This window comes from Trichechus manatus, unplaced genomic scaffold (genome assembly GCF_000243295.1).
Source record: "Trichechus manatus latirostris isolate Lorelei unplaced genomic scaffold, TriManLat1.0 scaffold00004, whole genome shotgun sequence".
NCBI classification, from domain to species: Eukaryota; Metazoa; Chordata; class Mammalia; order Sirenia; family Trichechidae; genus Trichechus; species Trichechus manatus.
In genome coordinates this window covers 26,115,113-26,139,452 of record NW_004443940.1, presented here as the reverse complement: position 1 = coordinate 26,139,452, position 24,340 = coordinate 26,115,113, and the positions used below count along the sequence as shown (strand labels likewise).

At 41.9% G+C, this 24,340-nt stretch overlaps 1 long non-coding RNA gene across 2 annotated transcripts; it reads right to left on the bottom strand.

Moving 5' to 3' along the window:
- Positions 1-5,345: 5,345 nt before the first annotated feature.
- Positions 5,346-24,072, bottom strand: LOC111821047 (uncharacterized). Of its 2 annotated transcripts, none has more exons than XR_002824535.1 (3): positions 23,744-24,072; positions 22,002-22,209; positions 5,346-5,935 (listed from the first exon to the last, which is right to left on the bottom strand). It is a non-coding gene; the product is annotated as an uncharacterized LOC111821047 (long non-coding RNA). The 2 variants fall into 2 exon arrangements; XR_002824534.1 differs by lacking the exon at positions 5,346-5,935 and adding an exon at positions 12,345-13,731.
- Positions 24,073-24,340: the final 268 nt, after the last annotated feature.

Sequence of the window (24,340 nt, the reverse complement as noted above, 5' to 3'; positions counted from 1 at the left end):
TTTCCACCTTCCACAGTTGCCAGCTTTCTCAGGTTTTACTGTAGTTTATTTGCAAGGTGATCCCAGGGAAGGAGTAGGGAATTGAAAGGGGAGAGAAGGAAATCAAGAAAGCAAAAGCTATTAAACAATTTACTGCTGAGGGCAACTGGCTCTCGCTTCATCTCGGGCACTCTGGGAAACATTCTGCCACGCGTGCCTCCTGTGAGGGCTGAGGGAGCTGGGGGATTTACCCCGCCATGGAGGCCCGCGGTTGAAGGTGGCTGGGGGTGGGCGGGGTGTGAATCGCTGGTGCTGCTGATTTGCTGAAGCTCTAGCCTGAGAGATGCAGACAGTGAAGTTGGGTGCCAAAGGGCAATGCTTGAGGAAGTGGTACAGGACAGCCACAGCGTCTGTCACACTTCCCCTTTAATGTTTATTTTCCTTTCTAAATATTCTCAAGATATTTAGAAAGAAAGTTTTCTAGATTTTCCACTCTCATTCTGTCATCCTATCTCACTTTGATATTGCAACTTCACCTCCTAACTAGGAATGTGCCTATATATGTGTAGACTGTAGTCTGCTATCTTTATCACATAGGAAGCGAATGCAGGTTAAAAACACACACACACACACACATCGCCATTGAGTAGATTCCGACTCATAGCGACCCTGTAGGACAGAGTAGAACTGCCCCATAGGATTTCCAAGGAGTGGCTAGTGGATTCCAACTGCCAACCTTTTGGTTAGCCGCTGTAGCTCTAACCAATGCACCACCAGGTAAACTAGGTAACTATTATAATATAGCCTTTGCTTGGAGTGCTCTCTCCTCCTGGAGGTCGGCGCCTCCCATTTTGCCTAGCTGTCTTCCTTCTAACCTTAGCTCAATCTTCACTTCCTTGGGGGGAGTCTTGCCTAATCTCCCTGGCTAGGTTCATTTTTGCTAATGTTTGCTCTTATCACACCACAGATCTCTCCTTTGCAGTACAGATTGGAGTTGTAATTTTTAGTTTTCTGTTTCCCAAACAGTTTGTTGTAACTTCTTGTTACAGCACAGAAAACCCTTGGTGCATTGAGACACGCAGACTTCTTATACCTTCCATGATCAATTTTTTAACTGAAGAAGCAGAAGGCAGAGAAGTGAAGCTAGTGCTTATCTTGGTAGAGAGAAAGGGAAAAATTAACGGGTGTACGTGTCTATATGTGTATATGTTGGTTGTCTTTACCACATATGCAGTGAATGTGTATGTCAGATAAATATTATAACATGGTCACGTGAGTGCCACGGGGTGAAAATGCTGACCGAGGCATTGTATTGTAATGCCTACTTATTTGCCGTGGATTTAATCATTTTGGAAAGCACTGTCCTAAACAATTGAACAAAGCAATTCCCTCCCACTTATAGTCATTCCTGTGTTCTCTATGTTCTGTCTCCTTTCTCCTTACTCTTCACTACCTTCTATCCTGGGAAACTTTTACAATACTTTCATGTCTGAAAACCCAAAAGAGATTATGTAAGAAATGATGATGCAGATTAGGAATTCCACTCCCCCATTCCCCAACTTGTAATCAGATAAACACAGGATTGGCTTCCAGGGCCCAATGCCTCTCCTCCTTCCACAGAGCAGACTCTGACAGCCAGGTGGCACCCGTCCCCCGCCCCACATCCCCTGGGCACTCACCACGCCCCTGCACCCTGTCCCCCAAACTCCTGGATGTTTTGCCTGAGGGCTTCTCTGTCTGCCAGAGCCTACCAGGCGCACCCTCAAGGAAAACCAGAAGTGTCTGAGAGTTGACGCCACCCCACTCTGGTGCAGCGCTTAGCCAGTGATTAGCCAAGTTGGTGGATGAAGTCCCCATTCCCCTTGCCCCTCTGACGAGGTAACTCAGGGGAATGTTCTACACTATCTCCCATAGTTCAGGGGGGAGGGTGTGAAGCCCCAGACGTCCCCATGGTAGCTTCATAACCAGTTGTCATGAAGTCAGCTCCAACTCATGGCGATCCCATGTGTGTCAGAGTAGAACTGTGCCCCGTAGGGTTGTCAGTGACTGATTTTTTGCAAGTAGATCGCCAGGCCTTTCTTCCTAGGTGCTTCTGGGTGGACTAGGTTAGCAGCCAAGCACTTTAAACATTTGCATCACCCAGGGACTCCAGCTTGTTTTGTTGTTTTGTGAGGTGCTGTCCAGTCGATTTTCTACTCACAGCGACCCCATGTGACAGAGTAGAACTGCCCCATAGGGTTTTCTGGGCTTTAATCTTTAGGGAAGTAGGTCACCATGTCTCTCTTCCTTGGAGCAGCTGTGTGGGTTCAAACCCCCAACCTTTGGGTTAGTAGCCACCAGGGCTCCTTCATGCTTCATAACGCACCATTGTTGGCTTTCCCCCTTGTACCTCCCTTCCTCGCTGCCCTCACAGTGTTTCCAGGGATCCCCTTCGAACGGACTGAGCTTGAATCTTTGTATCAAGTTTGCTTCTGGGGAAACAGAAAAAGAAAAGCAACGGACACCAACGGAAGGCAAATATTATCTAGCACCATTTGTTCGGTGAATATGCCACAACCACCTAGAAAACTCCAACCCCTGTCCCGACTGTTTTTCACCTTCTACTTTCGCTGTCGTTGCTATTGTTCTCCTTGTTATTGAATAATTTTAAAATGCTCTGAATTCGCATAAGAAAACTGGCATTCCCCTCAATGGAATTAGAGCCAGCATTTCCACTTGAGACCCACTTATGTCTGTCCCCCTGAGCCCTGGCAGCGCAGTGGGTAAAATCTCAGCTACTAACCAAAAGTTGGCAGTTCAAATCCACCAGCCGCTCCTTGGAAGCCCTATGGGACCATTCTACTCTGTTCTACAGGGTCACTATGAGTCAGAATGGACTCAGAAGCAACAGGTTTGGTTTGGTTATAGGAACTGAGGATGGAGTGGAAACGAGAGAACAAATCAGGGTCTTGTAGGGTACTGAATAGACTCTGGGTTTGTGCTCGGAGTGAAAAGAGACGTCACTGCAGAACTTTGAGGAGAAGAGTAACAGACTCTGATACACAATGTAGATGGATCACCTGCATTGAGAATATACCGTAGGGAGCAGAGTGAAAGCAAGGAGATCACTTAGGAAGCTGTTGAGCTATTATAATAATCCCCTTCAAGACAATGATAGTGGACTGGACCAGGGTGTAGCTGGAAAGGCCATAAAAAGTGGCCACACTGTGGTTATATTTTGAAGGACAATTGCATGATAAACTTACCAGCTAAACTTGATAAACAAGAGCTGTGCCTGCTGGCGGGGAGAGGAGAGGTGGGGTTGGGTTTATTACAACTGACCTTTAGACATGGGGTCTAGCCCCAGCTCAGTGCTTACCAAACATTTTGGTTACATGATTTGGATGAAATCAATGTATTGCTTTGAACTCCAGCTTTCTCATCTATAAAATGAAAGAGCTCCCTTCCACTTCAACAGCCCCATGGTTCTTTCTCATTTGCAGCTTCCCTAATAAGGTCAACCCGACTCTGAATTTGTCCCTGCCCCTGTGATTACCCAAGGTGGCAAAGACTTACTGTCCCACAGGCTTTGCTTATGTTTTCTGGTTCTTCAGCATTTGACGTGACTGCTTGTGTCTTGATCGCCTGATATATTTACAGTTAAAGTGAAACGTATACTGCTTAGCTGAGAGGCAAAACATAAGCTAGTCAGAAGAAGCCCACATATAGTCTCAACTCTTTTAAAAACTCACCCTGTCGGGGAAGTAAGGCACTGAAGAAGGGAATATGTCAGCAATACCACATTTTACAAAGTAGAAAATGAGGGATATTGTCTGTGGTGGATGAAATGAGAACTAGAGACTTAAGAATGTCAGTTAAAGTCACAAATGTTATCAACAAAGAAAATGAAATAGGTGACAGAGACTGGAGAAACCCCGAGAGTATGGCCCCTGGACACCCCTATAACTCAGTACTGAAGTCACTCCTGAGGTTCACCCTTCAGCCAAAGATTAGACAGGCCTATAAAACAAAACGAGACTAAAGGGGCACACCAGCCCACGGGCAAGGATGAGAAGGCAGGAGGGGACAGGAAAGCTGGTAATGGGTAACCCAAGTTCAAGAGGGGGAGAGTACTGACATGTCATGGGGTTGGCAGCCAATGTCACAAAACAGTATGTGTATTAATTGTTTCATGAGAAACTTGTTTGCTCTGTAAAGCTTCATCTAAACTGCAATAAAAGTAAATAAATAATGGCTTTGTAATGTAGCCCAGATTATAAATGGGTCACTTGCTCCTTTGCATACTAAAGTCAAGGTTATGCTAGCAAGAAGTATACAGATCTGTTAGGTACAGCCTATGAGAGCAACCGGCAAGCAATGAACCTTTCAGTGTGGTGTGGTCCCCCCACCCCCACTTTTAGGCAATTACAACGGCAACAATAATGATGACAACAAACACAGTAAAGGATGAACAGGAGCTAAAGCTCAAAGAAAGAAAAGAAGAGAAAATAGAGACAGAACTCTCTTGGGGGAAAAGGGAGGGGAGACGGGTCATGGTGTAGGTGAGCAAAATCCTCACCAGTTGTAGCAAGTCAATAATTAGGTCTGAAGTTGGTAAATAGAGAAATCTTGGTAAGAGCATAAGATTTGAAAGTGTATCAATAGCCACTGAAGAACCAAAAAACAGAATGGTTAAAAGTGATTGCCTCTGGGGAGTGAGGCTTCAGGAGGAGGGTGAGGGCTGGGTTATGGGCTTTCAGGAACCTAAGAAAAGATCTGCGACCTGAAAAGAATGATAGCAGAGATAGTCATGGGTAACGTCCGGGAGCGCTGACTGTGCCAGGTATGATGCGCAACACTTTCCACGTGCTAACTTACTTCATCCTTTCAACAACGTTTCTATTGTTGGTTACCATCGAGTTGAATCTGACTCACGAGGACTCCATGTGTTAGAGTAAAACTGCTCCGTGGGGTTTTCTTGGCTATAATCTTAACGGAAGCAGATAGCCAGATCTTTCTTTCAAAGTACCTCTGGCTGGGCTCAAACCAGGAATCTTTAGGTTAGCAGTCAAACGTAAACTGTTTATGCCACCCAGGGACCTTTAACAACCCTATGAGGTAGCTGGAGCCCTGGTGGCACAATGGTTAAGTTATGGCTGCTAACCAAAAGGTCGGCAGTTGGAATCCACCAGCAGCTCCTTGGAAACCCTATGGGGCAGTTCTACTCTGTCCTATGAGTAGGACTCCGCGGCAACGAGTATGAGGTAGCTAATAACCTGTTGCTGTTGAGTTGGTCCTGACTCTTAGTTACCCTATAGGACAGAGTAGAACTGTCCTAAGAACTGCTGACCTTTTGGTTAGCAGACAAGCTCTTAACCACTGTACCACCAGGGCTTCAAGGTAGCTATTAAACCAAAACAAACCAAACCTGTTGCTTCTGAGTCAATTCTGACTCATTACAGGGCCACAATTCCCTACTGGAAACTCTAAAGGGCACAGTATATTTCAGAATCCAGAACTTTTTCGATTTTAGGAAGGTAATATGGTGCATATATCCTATATTACCCACGACCCCCAGCAGAGTCTAGGACAGCACCTTAATCAAACATATGAATATATTGAGCTTGAAACAGACGATATTTACATTCATGGGATAAATACCTAAAAAACCAAGCCCGTTACCATCGAGTCAATTCCGACTCATAGTGACCCTATAGAGACTGGGATAAATAAAGAGGATACATAGCCTCACTGGGTCAGGGCAGGTTTTGCTGCCAAAGAAGTTACAAAATCTCTGAGTTTTCAAGCTCTTTGGATTTAAAAATTACAGATGAGGGATTAAAGGATATTGGTATTCGCATTGTATAGATTATGAAATGGAGGTGCAGAGAATATGTAAACCGCCCAGGGTCACGATGGCAGAGAGGCAGCAGGAATGGGGTGGAAACCAGGCAGCCCGACTCTCTCATTCCCTCAGCTGTGGATTCAAACAGAACAAAAACAAAAAGAAAAAGCAAATCAGCCAAATTAAGATTTATAAATGTTTACTTAAATGTCTACAAAACATATTATCATCAACTTCATTATTGTTAAATTCAATATACATAAAAATGTTATTCCATTTGAAAACAATCTGTAGACGTTTCACTTTGAAAAAAATCCCCGAGCAGGTACCATGATTGCTCAGTGACTGAAGATACTTTTAAAAGTAGAATTATAAAAGTTTTTTAGAGTAGAAAATTCCATTTAATGGGGATATGGGTGTATTTTAATATCTTTGATACAGTGTATATTGATTATTCAAAAAATAATTGTACCTAAGATTACAAACGTCTTAAACCTGTCTTTGGAAAAAAGTGGGGCAAGGAAATATTACCTTTTATTATAAGCTCTTTATTCTATTTTTAAACTATATATTATATTGAGCTTTTTTTTTAACATGGGAAAACCCTAACCTTCATATATTCCAAGATGATTCAGAAGTACTAGTATGCAATTAGAATAAATATTTTATGATATACTTGTTAAAATAAGTTTTAACTGCCTTACTGAAAAACTCACATTGAATCTGAATGGGAACTTGATTTGTTTTATCTGTAGGAAATCTTTTTTCAGAAATACCTGGTCACAGCAGTAACAGTAAGGCTTTGGATTTCTGTGATCATTCATATCTCTTTCTAATCAACCTTAACTCAAGGGCTCTATCAGACTGAGTATGTGGTAGCTTTAGAAGATAAACCATTTTGTTACTACTAAATTAACTGTGTAAATACTTGAAGAATCAAACTCTTGTTGCCTTACTAGAACACATTGGCTGGGTTCCATTAAAGTAGAACTCGAGTAAGTCCTTGGGTGGTACAAACAGTGAAACACTTAACTACTATCCTAAAGGTTGGTGGTTCAAACCCACCCAGAGATGCCTCAGAAGACCGGCCTGGTGATCTGCTTCCGAAAAGGCACAGTCTTGGTAACTCTATGGAGCAGTTCTGCTCTGCACACATGGGGTCACCATGAGTCAGAATCAAGTCGATGGCAGCAAACACAACAACAACGTTACTATCATTGTTTGAACCAAACAATGTTAATGTGTCCAGTTTATTTTCAATCATTTGAAGGTCACATACAAAAACTTTTGATTTGTGACAATATGGGAGCCACCCATGTATTCACTCATGACAAAAATCTGGGAATCGTCTTTGACACCTCCCTCATCCTACTCTCACATTCAAACCATCAGTCACTTATGTTGTTCTATTCATTCCTCTCCACCCCTGATCATGTCACGCGCCTGCTTTAACCTTGTGACTTCCCGTTGTACATGGACTAAAACTAAGCCCCTGAAAAGGCTCACGGAGGCTCAGCATCACCTTGGCTTTTGCCTTACTTTCTCCCCTGGGTCATCGCATGCGGCCACAGTGTCTTTTCCTCGCACTTCACCCCTGTCCGTTAAGCCTCAGTTTACCTTCACTGCCTTTGAGGGGCTGTCCTGCCTCCCCCTTCCCAGCTAGATAAGTTTCCATTCTGGTCTTCTGTCTACACTGTCCTTAAGCTAACCTGCACATTGTGGAGCCTCCTCTTTGTGGATGATGCATTTCTAATAAAATATCACTGTTTATGTTTAATCAAAAATGCATACCAAAACTTATAAATATTTATGTCATTTCAAACATTTCTGTACTACCAATCATTGTAACAATAGCACAATCCAGAAGGAACTTTTTGCTATTTAGATGAAATTAAACGATTTTCTATTTACATATTTTTTGCAGAAAAGTATGATAGAGGTATCAATAACAGACTTTCAAACATCAAATATATTACGTTAGGATAAATTCTATAAGGAAAGTGGAATGGAAAGTTGAGGATAAAAGGGAAAGACATTAAATTTTTGAATGTTAATTGAGAGCGTGTCCATGTGGTTTTTAATGGATGAAAGCAGGCATCAAATAGCAATGCATTTAGATTCCACTGGATACATTTAAGAGACTGATATACCAGTTTCTCTTTAAAAGTCAGTATTTTCAAATGCTGGAAATTGAATCCTTTGTAACTATTAACATAAGGGAAAATCTGGAGACAGTTGAGTATATGAGCAAAAATAAGTTGCAGACCACTGGTGTATGAGATTTCCTTTGGGATTGGTTTTCAGATTTATCCCATCCTCTGCCAGTGGGACCCCACCAACAGGGAAGCCATACCTGCCTTCAGCTGTGCCAGGAGTACCTGCTCAAGTACTTCTCTGGGTGGGATACCCCCTCTCTTGGCTCAGCTGCCACCTGGCAGCCCCAGCACTCCCACCCATTCCTAACCTCCATACTCCTTCATACAGAGACGTGGAAACTTCTGGGTCCTCCTCCACTTCCTCCAAGCCCATGGGAAATTGCCTGTGGAATTCTACTCAATAGGTGCTGCCTTGAATTGTATGCTGTGGTTGCCCACATCATCTTCCCAAGCGTATCACACAGTGCGGAGAAGACACATCAAGTCCTCCTAAGAGGCCCTCACCAAGCTGGACTCCAGCAGCAGCTCCTGGTGGCATCAGCTCTGAAGTTCTGTAAACACCCCAGATGGAGAACAAGGTATCAGGGTCCCCTTTGGCAGGCACCCATCAATGTTTACATGAGATTCTCTAGAAGCCCACCTCCACAGAGAAACAAGGGAAAAGTCTCCATGAGAAGCCCACTGGCCCCTGAAAGTCATTGACAGCCCCGCATCTCCTCCTTAGCATGTATGCTGTGCGTGTGTTTGCATGTGTGTAGGGGAATCAGAGAATTCTGCCTCCTCCTATGTTCTCAGCTCTAATTTCTAACTCTGACACTAAGTAGCCACATCCCCTTGAAACACCCTCTCTTTCTGTATCACGATATGTAATTTTGTGTTTATTTATGGCAATTTGTTCAATGTATTTCCTCCATTTGCTCCAAGAGGACAAACACAGCATCTGCTTTATTCACCACTCCATCCTCTTTGCTTTGTGTGGTGCCCAATGCTTAATAGGCAATGAATGAATGGATGCATGAATGAATTAGTTCTATATTAGATGAATGAATTAGTTCTATAGCCTTTGTAAGTCAATACCACATACTTCTATACCTGCCGAATATATTTATTTTTTAAATCTGTCATTGTTGAGGAAATGTTACTATTGCTCTTCACTACTTAACAAGTATTAAGCACTACTCATTCAAGACTAATTTTATAACATTTCAAAGCGGTGACTTTCACTTCAATATGCCTCTGCTGTAGAAAAATGAAAAGAGTCAGTTATCTTTATTTGCATTTTTAAGAATTTTAAAATATGTTAAAATCAACACATTTCTGTGCAGGAAATGAGAATCACGTGTGTTTTTCTATAAGCCTTTATGTTTTCTGCACTTGTCTTTTTCACCATGCATCCTGAGAACAAATTCAGATCCATTCTCACACATATTTCTCAGACACAACATGAAGTCACATGCATGTTTAGATGAGGCCAAACGTTTCCTATGGGATGAGGATAAGAATTCTGTGAACCCGATTGCTTCTACATGGCCCTGGAGCTGCAAACTCAAGGCACCTCTCCCAGTGCCTATACACCACTAGGATAATCAGCAGTGTGACTATTAGAAGCAATTCTCAAGTCTGTGCCTAAGAGAAAAACAAGAGTGGATTTTCCCTGGGGATAGCTTTCCTCCCTTTCAGTGCAAGAATAACATAATGGCACCAGATCTACCAGGGTGGTGTTGTTAGGTGCCGTCAAGTTGGAACAGAACGTACCACTGTCTGATCCTGTACCATCCTCACAATTATTGCAATGCTTGAACCCGTCTTTGCAGTCACTGTGTCAATCCATCTTGTTGAGGATCTTCCTCTCTTTCCCCGATCCTCTACTTTACCAGGTATGACGTCCTTCTCCAGGGACTGATCCCTCCTGATAACATATCCAAAGTACATTAAGACAAAGTCTCACGATCTTCTATTCTAAAGGGCATTCTGGCTGAACTTCTTTCAAGATAGACCTGTTCATTCTTCTGGCATTCTTCGTCGACACCATAATTTAAAGCTTTCAATCCTTCTTCGGTCTCCTTTATTCATAGTCCAGCTTTTGCACGCATATGAGGTGACTGAAAACACCATGGCTTGGGTCAGGGGCACCTCAGTCCTCAAAGTGACATCTTTGCTTTGTAACACTTTAAAGAGGTCTTTTGCAGCAGATTTGCCCAATGCTATACATTGTTTGATTTCTTGACTGCTGCTTCCATGGGCGTTGATTGAATAAGTTGGCTTATTCAAGAGAATTAAATAGATATAAAATCAGCTATTGCATATTTTGTTTCATATCCCCCAAAACGATCTAACATAAAGGATAGATACCAAGTAAGCAACTCTTTCGTGGCGACTGTACACATGTATAATACGTGATAGAGATTTACATGCTGAGACATTTATTGCTTTAATAAAAAGAGAGGGATGAAATGAGTAAACTTTGAGTCAGACACTGGATTCAATTTTGCCAGAAGCAAAACAGATTTAAAGTGATGTGATTGGCATTCTGAAACAGGGAAGTAATAATTTACTACTAAGAAGTGAATAAATTCACACCAGTGTTCCAGATCAGATTTGATATATAGAGTCACTTCTGAGGTTCACCCTTCAGCCAAAGATTAGACAGCCCCATAAAACAAAATGAGACTAATGGGACACAACTGTCCAGGGACAAGGACTAGAAGGCAGGAGGGGACAGGAAAGCTGGTAATAGGGAACCCAAGTTTGAGAAGGGACAGTGTTGACATGTGGTGGGGTTGTTAACTATTGTCATAAAACAATCTGTGTACTGACTGTTTGATGAGAAACTATTTGTTCTGTAAACCTTCATCTAAGGTACAATAAAATAAATAAATTTGAGGTATTATGTTTGAAGGTGACGGGTGTTATGAAAACTTTTTTAAAAAATTAGGTCAGAGAGGGAGATTTGGAGTGAGGGGACAGGGGTAGGTTGTAATTATTTTTTTTCACAGAAAGGTCAGAATAGATTTCAAGGTGACATTTGAACAAAGACTTGAGTGAGATTATCAACATGGATATTTGAGGGAAGAACTTTCAAGGCAGAGGGAACAGCCAGTGCAAAAGCCTAAAATTGAAGGTAAGGACATCCATGGGATAAGGGACAGTGAGAGAGTGTTAGAACCAGTGGTTGGCAGATCCTGGTGGCGTCAAAGGGTTTCTGGAAATGAGACATTAGAGGGAGAAACTTAGAAAGACAAGAGGTAGTGGTCAGAGCATGAAATGCATGCACCACCCCTCTGTGTGTGAGGAAACATTTGCCTTTGGTCCGGATAAATAGCAGGGTGCAGCCACATTCTGTCCACCATTTACACTACTGACTGCTTACACAAGAGCCCATAAAGATAACCTTCTACATCACTTTTTCCCTTTGGGGAGAAAACCACAAGTACCTGCTGCCCCAAGGTACAGACTCTGCTGGTGCCTGATCATCGCAGGGTTGGCCGTGCAGCCTTGAACACTGAGCTTCCCCATGAAAACCAAGCATGTGTGATAAGCCAGAACCAGTCCCTAGAGGCTTGATATCTTAGAATTTCCCTATGATCCTTCTTTACTTGTTTAACAAAACAAAACAAAGCACAACCTCAATGTGAGCAATGGATAGGTGAAACTATATTTATGGGGTAAATTTTAAAACAAAGACCGACTTTCTGGAGTGCACCGTTCTTGTTCTTCCAAATTCTGGATACAGCGCATTTCAACCATTACTTATTTTCATACGAGTCATACCACTAAAAATGCTGAAGGCCTTGCTCCACGTGGAAAAAAAAAACAAAAACTGAAAAAACAAACCAAAAAAACCCAAGAAAAATGAAAAAGGAATTCCCTGCAATTATTATGTTACAATAAACTATACTTTAAAAACAATATAATAGTCGTCGGGCAATATGTGTGCTGTTTAATGAGAAACTATGTGTTCTGTAAACCTTCATCTAAAGTACAAAAAAAAAAAAATTATGTATGTGAGATCAAATTGACAACAGCAACTCAAAAGGTTTGATGGGAAGCCTAGGGGACAGTGAGTTAATTGAAGATAATGGTGATGGAATAATTTGGAAAAGGATAGTGAAAATAGCAGCACAACTGGAAGAATGTAATCGAGGTCACTGAATTGTACATGTAGAAATTTTTGAAATGGTGTACCTTTGGCTATGGATATTTTCACCAAAAAACAAAAAACAAAAAAACGTTCCTCCCAAGTCGAGAAGGGAGAGTGTTGAATGTCATGGGGTTGTTAACCAATGTCATAAAACAATATGTGTAGTGACTGTTTAATGAGATACTGTTTGATCTGTAAACCTTCATCTAAAGTACAATTAAAAAAAACCAATACAAGAAAGACATCTTTTATATAATTTATTGTTGCTATTAATTTCCCTAGAGAGAATTCCAGCTCATGGCTACCCCATGTGTGCAGAGTAGAACTGCTCCATAGGGTTTTCAAGGCTGTGACCTTATGGAAGCACATCCCCAGGCCTGTCTTCTGAGAAGTATCTGGGTGTGTTTGAACCACCAACCTTTCAGCTAGTAGTCGAGTGCTTAACCGTTTGTGCCACCTGGGTACTCTGTGTCTTGATGTATACCTGGTCCTAACTGTTCATTGAAAATAATGAAACAACAATGCTCTATTGGAGTTCGGGGATACCTCGAAAAGCAAACCAGTGGTCTTGGTTTTGCAGGTTTCTGATATCCCTTAAATTGCTCTACTCAGCTTACTTGCACTAAAAAGGACAAAATGTCGCTCTTGAGGAACATTTGTCTTCATATGGTCAAGAGGAGGGACAGAAGCAAGAGAGAACTACATTTCAAGGATTTTTTCTTTTTTAACCAGATGCTGCAGAGTAGGCCTCAAGTTCCTGTGTAGGGGGCAATTCTCATTCTTATTTTCAATTTTAGGAGCTGTAGACATTTCACTCCTTGAGAAACTGCTAATTCAGGAGAAATTTCTGAATCTCCTGATCCAGCCTTTAATTTAGGGACTGAAATTCTAATATGGATAGTTGTGTGCCCCTTTCTCATGTTAAAATTCCCCCCTTGACTTTGGGCATTGGATCATGGAAAACAGAGGAATTGCAAGTTTGTCAATACATCAGCTTAGTCAGACTAATCTTGGAAAGATTCCCATGGGAAAGGAGGTAAAATAGTCTTTTTGACTATCCCACCTGATTTTTTTTTTTAACCTGAGACTTCTGAGTGAAATATGACCTTCAAATTTTTAGATCGAATTAGCCCAACACAGAGCAGGCACTTTCCAGTCATCAGTGAAATGGTTAAAGTTTAAAACGTGAACCTTCTATCTTATCTGGGCTAAAAACCATTTAATATATGAACATCAACTCAGAGTGACATGTTAAGCTTGATTAGAACAAAGTTTTCAAATTACGCATAGATGTATATGAAAGTCAGTCGTGTATGTCTCAATTTTCTATTTTTTACTGAAAGATATTAAAGAAAAGAGTATTTAGTATGTTAAGAACTCTATTAATTTTTTCTGGGCAATTAATTCAGAGAGAATAATTACTCATGGATGAGTAGAATATAAAATTATAGTATGCTAGGGCTGGAAGAAATGATGATGTCATCTTGTCCAAGCTCTCCTTTCCAGACGCAGGAGCTGAAGCTCAGAGAGTCAGTTCTCCAGAAGCTCTATGAGGTCTAGTTATTTCTCTGTTCCAAGGCCCCTCACCTGTGAACTCATCTTTCTACTCTCAGGTCCAGGAGTGCATGAATCTGAAAGAAAATCAGTATTTGTGAAGAGGCCCCACCCTGCTTCCATGCTCAAATGTGCATACGAACCTTAAGCCCTCTCCAGATCAAAACTTCCTTAACATGGCCACTGTCTTTCCTGCTTATATATCCTGTACATCCACGTCTTCTTATGCCCAGACCAACACTCTTTCAAGCCACCATATTTTAGGGAAAAAATAATAAAGAGACATAGAACGAGCAGGCCTTCAACAAGAGAAGGCCATCTCTCTATGAATAACTGCCTCCTTTGCCATGAGACCAGAGAACTGGGTGGTGCCCAGCTACCATTACTGAACATTTTGATGAAAGATTCTACAAAAGAATCCCTATCAAAAGGGGAAAAATGCAGAAAAGAATTTAAAATTCTTACGGGCTCCAGACTTTCTGGGGCCATGGAGGCTAGATGAACCCATGAAACTACTTCCCTGAGATAATCTTTACACTTCAACCAAAAATATACCCTGAGTCTTCTTAAAAGCAAATAATAGTTTAGCTTAACTAGTAAAAAATATACGCGCCTTGAGCATTAGGCTCTTTTAAGAACTCTCTATATGGGATCAAATTAACAACAGCAACTTGAAAGATTACACAGAAACCTTAGGGGGTAGTGAGTTTATGTTAATGGGGAAGGAACAACTCAGAAAAGGAGGATGAGAATGGTTGTACAACACAAAGAATGTAATAAATGTCACTGAATGATACATGTAAAAACTGTTGAATTGGTGTATGTTTTGCTGTGTATATTCTCAACAACAACAACAAAATAAATAAAATTAAAAAGAAAAAAAAAAAGAGAGAGAAGGCCATCTCTCTAAAAAGCCATTCTGGGCTCACCATCCCTGAAACTGCCCCAGAAACTCAAAAGGAGCAATGGTCTCTGCAGCTGCTCCTGCAGTGTTCTCCTTTCTGGGGTAACCACATTTTACCAGTCTTGTGCCTTATAAAGCAGAGATTTTTTTTTTTTTAATTATGGTAAATATATAGATAACAAAACATTTGCTCTTTCTACGGTCTTCACACCTACAGCTCAGTGACATTAATTACGTTCATGTTGTTCAACCAGCACCATTCCCCATTCCGCAATTTTTTCATCACCCTTAACAGGAGACCAGTTTTAGACATCAGAAACACTCTGAAGACTCCTGAAGTTGCCCCAGAGTGACTGTTCCTCAGAGTATTTTCCTTTCACTCATACTCTCAACATCAACTTCTCCAATTAGTTTTCACTCCTGTTCTTACCCCGTCACTGAGTCCAGCACCCACGTGACAGGTGGTGGCTAACATCTGCTTGACAGAGCACATTTTTCCGCCTCTTCATGAGTTAGCCATTGAATGCTTCTTAAATAAATTTGGAGTTAAGCCTTTTGTATCCAGTTTTGATTATTATGCCCTTTGTAAATGAATCCAGCTGACCCACTTTTGGAAGGAAGACATATCTTCATCCTCATAACATGGAAATTCATAAACTTCTAGAAAGGGTTGTCACCGAAGTATCTGTCCTTGAGGATCCACAAGCTTGTCTTGATGTTTAGATTTTACAGCCATATTAAAAACAAGAATTTCCTGGCAGACTCTTACGGGCTAGTTAGACATACCTAAGTATGCTTTATCTTGCAACATCTCTGTGGAGACGTGGATAGTCTACTTCTCCTGTCCTTCCCTACCTGACTTTGTCATCCATTCTTGGACCTAACTCATACAAAAAGAAGTGGAGATTTGGCAGTTATCCTGCTGATTTGATTAATGTAGACAGATTACCTGAATAATTTAGACTGCCAAGTGGATTTTTTTTTTTAGATGTCTACCTTGCTAGTAGTGTACATTTATCAAATTAAATGGAAAAAATGCCAAGATTCCATTTCACTTTGTGCTGTGAACTTATAGCCCAAGAAACTGATTTGGTCCTGAGTTACTTTATGTCTGGGGTAAGGATTGCATGAGAATATAAATTCTTGATACATACTTCAGATTAGGGAATAGTATTCTTTTCACCATAGGTTTTCAAACTGAGCGTTAGCTGTGAAATCCTTTATACAGATGGAATTCTAGGTAAGAACCCAATAGGTAAGTGAAACTACCCTGATTGGCTAGGAGTTGCCACACACGAAAACCTTTCTCCCATCCTTAAAGTGCATTTTGAAATCCACTGCTTTCCAGAAAATTTATCATTGATCAAATTCCACTATGGTTTTTTGTGTGTGGGCAGGTCAGGGTCCCAAGAGGAAATATGGCACACTCAAATTAGGATAATTCAAGGGGGTTTTACTTACAAAGTGACAATTTACAAAGGTGTGGCACAGAGTAGGAGAACCATAAGGGATAGTGCAGGAATTCAGGCTAACAGCAGTGGAGCCGTCACCACCCCTAGGCCTGAAGGGATGAGGGAAGGGAGAGGTTATCAGAACCCGGAAGGAGAGAGTCCTATAGAGCAAGCCACCTTGAGAGGATCAGTGGCCTTCTGTTGAGGTGACCTCACAAGGAGGAAATAAGGAACAAATACACTGAGCCCTCTCTCTTCCCTCCCTCTACTCTCCTGCTGGGGCTCCCTATTGGCCAAACTCAATCCAATGTCAGAGGGCAAGGGAGCCCATTGATGTGATCCATACAGATCAGCTTAATGGAAGCAAGCAGAGTGATGGTAGAGATGGATCTGGAGGAGCAAACAGAAATGATTGTCTTCACTAGGTCTAGCTCCTTCTTCCCACGCCCCTGATACATTCTCATGATGACCTACAACATCTCAATACTGAATTATTTCAGTGGCTTCATAGCAGGACTTCCCACTTCAGTCTTACCAATGTGAAACTAATTTTCCTAAAACATTGTGACGTTTCAAGGTTGGAAAGCTCCTTAAGATCTAATAGTTCATCTCTCTTGCGATGCCTTGCACCTTGCTAGGGCATGCCCACAAGTAACTGTAAGGCCAATGCTTAAAAACCTCTTCATCCCTGAAAGAAGCCTATTTCAGCTCCATGGAGCCAGAGGGCTTGAAAGGTCCCCTAACGCTGAGTTAAAAGCTGCTTCTCAGAAACTTCCACCCATTGTTCTTAGTTATACACGTGCAGAGAAAAGTCATATCTCTCTTCCACATAAGAGCCATTTGCTCCTATGTTCCTATACCCAGACACCCAGCGGTCATCTGCCTGGGCACCCCCTTGCCTGTCCAGCTGCTGGGTAAGCCCCAGCTGTTTCCCTGCAGTAGCCTTGCATTCTGAAAACAGGCCAGCTGATTGTTTATAGCTTTGATTTGATGTTCTTGGCACGTAGAAAGCCCTCGACAAATATTCATTAATGAATCAATGCATCCTGAATGTAATTCCTCTTTTCTCCTCTGCAGTATCTTCCTATTTCAATTATTTAAGAAACAAAGCAATATGCAACTGCAGCTTGGGGCCCCTGTTGTTTCACTTTACGCCCAGACATGTTATCTTTAGTGTTAGTCTGCATTCCAGTGTATAAATTATATTTTTATTTTCAAATCAATTGTAGAATCTTGGAAAGAGATATTGAGGGTCACCTAATCCAATCTTTCCTCTGGTCACTTTGCAGGAACATCTTCCAAAATATTGATTGTATAGGTAGCCACCAAGCATCTGCTTGGGTACTTGTAAGGATGGGGAGCTCACTATTTCACAGGGTAACTGTTGTGAATTGAATCATGTCCTCCCAAAAGATATGTTGAAGTCCTAACCCCTGCTACCTGTAAAGATGACCTTGTTTGGAAATAGGGTCACTGAAGATGTTATCGGTTAACACGAGGTTCTACTGGAGTAGAGTAGGTCCTTATCTAATCTGAGTGATGTCGTTATAAAAGAGAAGAGACACAGAGAGAAAGACAGAGGAATGACAGTCATGTGAAGATCATCTACAGGTCAAGACATGTCTGGGGTTGCCAGAAGCTGGGAGACAAGAAAACATCTTCCTCTGGAGACCTGAGAGGGAGCATGATCTGGCCAACATATGGGTTTGGACTTCTAGCCTCCAGAACTGTGAGACAATGAAATTTGTCCTGATAAGCCACCCAGTTGGTACTATTTTGTTATGGCAGCACTAGGAAGCTAATACAGTATCCCATTCCTTTGTTGGACAACTTCCACAGATGGAACTAAAACAAGAATTCCTAGAATATTTCCCTTTGATCTTAGTTCTTACTCCAAAACAGCAAGGGAGAGGTCTGCTTCCTCTTCCACATGTTAACTCTTCACGCACAGACAGACAGCCTCACTGCTGACCCATATAGGCAGAAGGAGATGCCTTGATTGGATCCCAAACCCAGAGCACTTGATTCTTCAATTCAGAAGTGCTCCCTAGCTAGCCTAAAGAAGTCCCCTTTCTCAGGCAAAACTAGACAGACACATTGCTGAACCAGGATTCTCCACCCAGTTTCTTCTTCCCACCATTGTATTTTCCCAGGGTGACTGCAGCTGAAAATCGACCCCGGCTCCCTCCCACACATCCACCAAGACACTATCCATTCCTGAGTCCCACGCAGGAATTCAGATCTGCATGTTCCTGTGTGTCAGCCAACGTTTTCCTAGTTCTTTAATGTTGACACTGGATGAATCCATTCCATAAACCCTGGTTTAGTCCCTTAGAAATTCTACAAATAATTAATAGGCAGTGCTTTATTCTTCAGGACAGAATAGTTGCAGCAAGCTGAAACTGTACAAGCAGGCCAAGGTCAGGGCAGCTGCTGGCAGCGCACCTACTGCTCTCGGCTACCGTTATCAGCCCCAGGGAGAGACGCTCATCCAGCAGGGAAGAGCCAAGGCCAGCGTGCATGTGGCAAGTCTCCTGCTTCCTTCCAGGCTTAACCACCTACAAATCAATACTTCGTCCCACTTACATTACATTTTTAAATTTTATTTTGGTGAACTTGGTGACTCAAACCCATCCAGCAGCTCCATGGGAGAAAGACCTGGAGATCTGCTCCTGTAAAAATTACAGCCTAGAGATAACTTCTTTAACAAATGCTGCTGGCAAAACTGGATATCCATTTGCAGAAAAATGAAACAGAATCCATACCTTACACCCAGGGATGGATTACCCAATAAGCAAGGTACTTTGATATGGTGAAATTGTGTACTAGAGATTAGTAAATAAGCACAGGTTAACACCGTGCTGATTATATTCCATTTGCCAACCCCCTTTTCCAACCATTCTGTGATCATCTCTGGGAAGTGGAGCCCCATGAACAGCATCACCAGGGCTCCCCTCATCCTCAGGCTTCTGGTTGGGTTTGGCCAATGGGAAGAAGCAGCAAGAGATGGAAAGATGGAAGGAGAGCTCACGATTTTCTTTCCTACTCTCTCCCTGCTTAGGGCCATGTTTCTGACAGCGTCTGTGTCCCTCCAAGACTACAGCCCCCATTGGCTGGTCTCTCCTCCAGGAGTCTGGCTTTCACTGGGTTCCTGTAACCTCTTTCTTTCCCTTGTCCTTCAGGTCTAGGGGTGATGGCAGTCTCCCTTCATTGATAGTATCTGGGTGTCTTAATGTCTCTTGTTGAGCCCTTTAACACTGCCCATAGCCTCTGTGAATGGTCTCTTCATCAAAGGCTCTTAATCTGGCTGAGATGGATTCTTCTTCCATCCAGGACTCTGACTGATACAAATACTGTCTGGAAAATGATCCTCATCTGCTTCTCCATTTTTCACTCTGACCTTCCTAACTCAGACCCTGAACTTCAGCAAAACGCTCATACTTGCTGCACCAAAATTCAGATGTCTCCAACTCTGATTGCACATCAGAATCACTTGACAATTAAAAATCAACAACAGCTACCCTCAGAGATTCTGACTCAATTGACCTGAGGTGTGGACGGGTTGTACGAACATGGGCCAGTCAGAACAGATGCAGACACTAAACAAACAGTATGGCTGTGCAGAGGCAGGCTGGATGGGATCAGTCCTGGGCCCAGGCATTGTTTGCTTAAAGCTTTCCAGGTGATTCTCATATGCAGCCAGGACTAAGAACCACCATCCTAAATATTGCATTTCCGCTACTACCTCTTTGCCTTAGCACGTTTTTACTTCTGTATGGAGTATGCCCCACCTATCCCATCTCTATCACCACATTATGAAATCCCACCTTCAGAGCCCATCTCAGATGCCTCCTCTTGCATGAAGCCATTCCCCACCCCTATTCCAACGGGGCATGACATCTCAGACCTTTGAACATCCATCATATTATTCCTCCCTTGTGGCATCTACCCTCTTCGGCCTTCTGTGATAGTTGTTAGGCTGTATGGCCTTATTGCTCAATGATATGTGAGAAGCGATGGATGCTTACATTTGGAAAGGCCCTCAAAGGTCATGTCGCCCAACTTCTCTCTCAGTGCCAGACGCACAGGCTCAGACAATATTGAGGCCCATGTCTCTGGTGTCATGGCTTTGTGTCCTGCTATCACTGTTCAAATAAGAAAGGCTGAAATTAATTCTAGCTCAAATTCTCAGCCTACTCCCCTTACATCTTCCTAGCTGTGCAACACCACGTGACTTTAAAATGTTTTGTAGAAAATCAATTCTATAATCATGTTGTAGAACAGAAGCGTTTTGTTTAGATGTTACAACTGAGTATTAATTAATTGTTACAAATCACAATCAATAGATACAAATGCTCTGTTCAAAACAATCCAATATCTCCTACAACGAACCTGATTTACTTAGATTTCAGGCTCTAATGCTAATACACAGAAATGTGCTTTTTAAAAAATATAAACTGCTTCTTTGATTCTGGGAGATGAAGTGATGCAGCAATTTCATACTCTGGGCAAGGCCTAGAGCATTACTCAATTTAATGGTGAACAAGGCAGACCCATCATCTTTTTATTACCTTCCTTCTCCTCCCTACACTATTTATATTCCTTTAACCTTTCATTAAAGCCTTGTGTGCTAGCCCATCATGCTATAATTGCAATTAACTGATAACTCTGTGTGTGAATGAAGGCCACCTGCTTCTCCATAATGTTCTCCATGCTTCAGTCATTTGCACATACGTATTAATGTTTCAGGAGCCCTGGTGACGCAGTGGTTAAGAGCTTGGCTGCTAACCAAAAGGTCAACAGTTCATATCTACCAGCAGCACCTTGGAAACCATAGGGGACAGTTCTGTTTTGTCCTATAGGGTCGCTGTGAGTCAGAATGGACTTGATGGCAACGGGTTTTTTGGTTGTTAATGTTTCAAGGAGCCCTGGTGGTGCAGCGGTTAAGCGCTCAGCCGCTAACTGAAAAGCTGATAGTTTAAACCCACCAGCAGCTCCATGGGAAAAAGACCTGGCAATCTGCTTCCATAAAGATTACAGCCTAGAAAGCCCTATGAGACAGTTTTACTCTGTCGCCCTGCACCACTTTGAGTCAGAATCTATTCTACAGCACCCAACAATGACATTCATATTTCATAACATCTAAGACACCATCAGGTGGAAAGTACACCATTACGTTGTGTACCACTAAGGAAGAAAAGTTCCTTCATAAATAAACGGTGGCAAGCCATCTATTATATGATGCCATCGATTGTAACATGTATCCTGAGTTCAGAGATGTTAATATGTACAAAAATGTATGGCTTAGAACCTATGCAATATGGCATTTCAGGCCATCATTGCTTTCTCCCTGTCAGCAACTCTGATCCCATTTCTGCCTGTGGTGATTTTCCGGAGTAGGCCCTGAGTTCCCAAGCAATGACACTGAATTTTGGCTATGTCAATCTCTTCCTCCACTTATACCTATCATATCTTATTAGGTTACTGTCTTAGTCATCTAGTGCTGCTATAACAGAAATACTACAAGTGGATGGCTCCAACAAACACAAGTTTGTTCTCTCACAGTCTAGGAGGATAGAAGTCCAAATTCAGGGCATCGGCTCCAGGGGAAGGCTTTCTCTCTCTGTCAGCTCTGGAGGAAGGTCCTTGTCATCAGTCTTCCCCTGGACTAGGAGCTTCTCAGTGCAGGGACCCTGGGTGTTCTTCTGGCTCTTGTTTCTTGGTGGTATGAGGTTCCTTGTCTCTCTGCTTGCTTCTCTTTTATATCTCAAAAGAAATTGGCTTAAGACACAATCTAATCTTATAGATTGAGTCCCACCTCATTAACATAACTGCCTCTAATCCTGCCTCATTAACATCATAGAGGTAGGATTTACAACACATAGGAAGATCACATCATGAAAATGGTAGACAATTACACAGTACTGAGAATAACAGCCCAGCCAAGATGACACATATCTTTGGGGAACACAATTCAATCTATAATAGTTACCTTGCACCCAAAGATGAATGTCCATTCTTTAAGAGGTGAGTTTCTTATTGGCACAAGAAGCCTTCATCTTGTGTGATTACAGCACAGTCAAGAACTTAGAAGACACTGCCTTTGAAACAGTCAAGTTCATTGGTATGGTCTATCAGTCCTTATGGGAGCCATTACAGAAACACTCAATTACTTCACTGATAGTAGCTGGAGTTATTTTCTGTGACAGAAAAATTTATTATGTTATACCGTTTTGAAATACCACGTTGTTGCTCAGTAGAAAAAGAGTAGTAAATGATATTGCATATATTCTCAGGTTACCCACTAGCCAATTTTATTTTCAGTTCAGTTGTTTTCATCTAAACTTTTTTACTCTGCAGAATATAATGGAAACTTTTCTTTTAATGTCTGCCATTTTTTTTGTCTTTAAAGATTTCCCGATGGTTCTAAAATACTCAAAAACATAAAAAAATACTGAGACGCAGGAATGCGTTTTCTGTGATTTGACATGGAGGGGCAGTCCCCTAAAAATAGAACTGGAGGCCTATTCTAAGCAACAGGATGCATTCAATGCTGTGAGCAGACTTTGGTGCTGAAACCATCATTTGGCAGCAAATTTAGACTTCCCTTTCCTAAACTTAGGTCATGTTCTCTCTTGATGCTTTAAAAAAAAAAAAAAAACTTTAATTTTATTTCTACAATTCTAATTTCTGGTACAGGAAAGATTTGAGAACTTGCAAATGAAGTCTTTTTTTTTTTTTTTTTTTGTAGAATAACATATAGAACTTTAATTTTATTTCTACAATTCTAATTTCTGGTACAGGAAAGATTTGAGAACTTGCAAATGAAGTCTTTTTTTTTTTTTTTTTTGTAGAATAACATATAGAATACATAGTGCCTATGAATCAGAAACCCGACTTCCATTCTGAGCCCCTCCAATGACTAGCTGTGTATCATTGAGGAAGCTGCGATCAAAGCCTTAGTTTCTTCGTCTTTGTAAAAGTGATAATATTAGCTATCTCACGGCGTTATTGAGAGGGTGAAATGAGATATGAATGAGCAAATCTGTCTTGGAAGAAGTACAGCCGGAATAGAACACTCCTTAGAAGAGAGGATGGCTAGACTTTGTCTTACATACTTTGGACATTGTCTTAGTTATCTAGTGCTGCTGTAACAGAAGCATCACAAGTGGATGGCTTCAACAAACAGAAGTTTTTTCTCTCACGGTCCAGAAGGCTAGAAGTCAAAATTGAGAGTGTCAGCTCCAGGGGAAGTCTTTCTCTCTCTGTCGGCTCTGAAGGAAGCTCTTTGTCATCACTCTTCCCCTAGACTAAGAGCTTCTCAGCACAGGGACCCCGGGTCCAAAGGATGTACTATTCTCCTGGTGTTTGTTTCTTGGTGATATGAGGTCCCCGTGTCTTTCTGCTCAATTTTCTCTTTTATATCTCAAAAGATATTGACTTAAGACACAACCTAATCTTATAGATTGAGTCCTGCCTTATCAATATAACTGCCACTAATCCCGCCTCATTAACATCATAAAGGTAGGATCTACAACACACAGGAAAATCACATCAGATGACAAAATGATGGGCAATCATATAATACTAGGAATCATGGACTAGCCAAGTTGACACACATTTTGGGGGGAGACAATTCAATCCATAACATTCCACCTTTTGGCCTCCCCCAAATTCATATCCTTGTCACATATAAAACACACTCACCCCATAATATCACAGCAAAAGTCTTACCTCAACTCCAAGTCCAAAATCCAAAAATTCCTCTTCATCTGTGAAATCTAGAATACAAGTTATCTGCTTCCAAAGTATGATGGTGGAACAGGCACAAGCTAGGCATTTCCAATATGAACAGGAAAAATTGGAGGGAAAAAAGGGATAACAGACACCAAGCAAGTCAATAGAACACATTGCATTAGCCCTCCAGGCTTGATGATAATCCTGTTCTCTGAGACCATTTAGGCAATGGCCCTGCCCTCCAGGCTCTAAGTATTCGCCACACTCTCTGGATTCTGAGTGGAGGCCCCTTGGTCCTGGGCTTCCGCTCTGCCTTTCAGGCCCACTGGAACAGCAACTCTGCCCTCAAATTTGGGAGGTCCCATTCTCCTAGTCCATCTGAGTGGTGACTCCACCCTTAGAAATTCCAGAGGTGGTGGCCCTACCTTTTGAGACTGAGGCTGCTCTGCTTCCTGTGTTCCTTGTCTCTTTAGCTTCTGCTTCCTGGTTCCCTTGGGCCTCCCTGCCCGCATCTGCCCTGCTGGGGCAAGTGCTCCAAAGCTCTTTAGCTCCACCGATAAGTGCCTGGAGGCACCCTACTCTGCCAGTAAACTC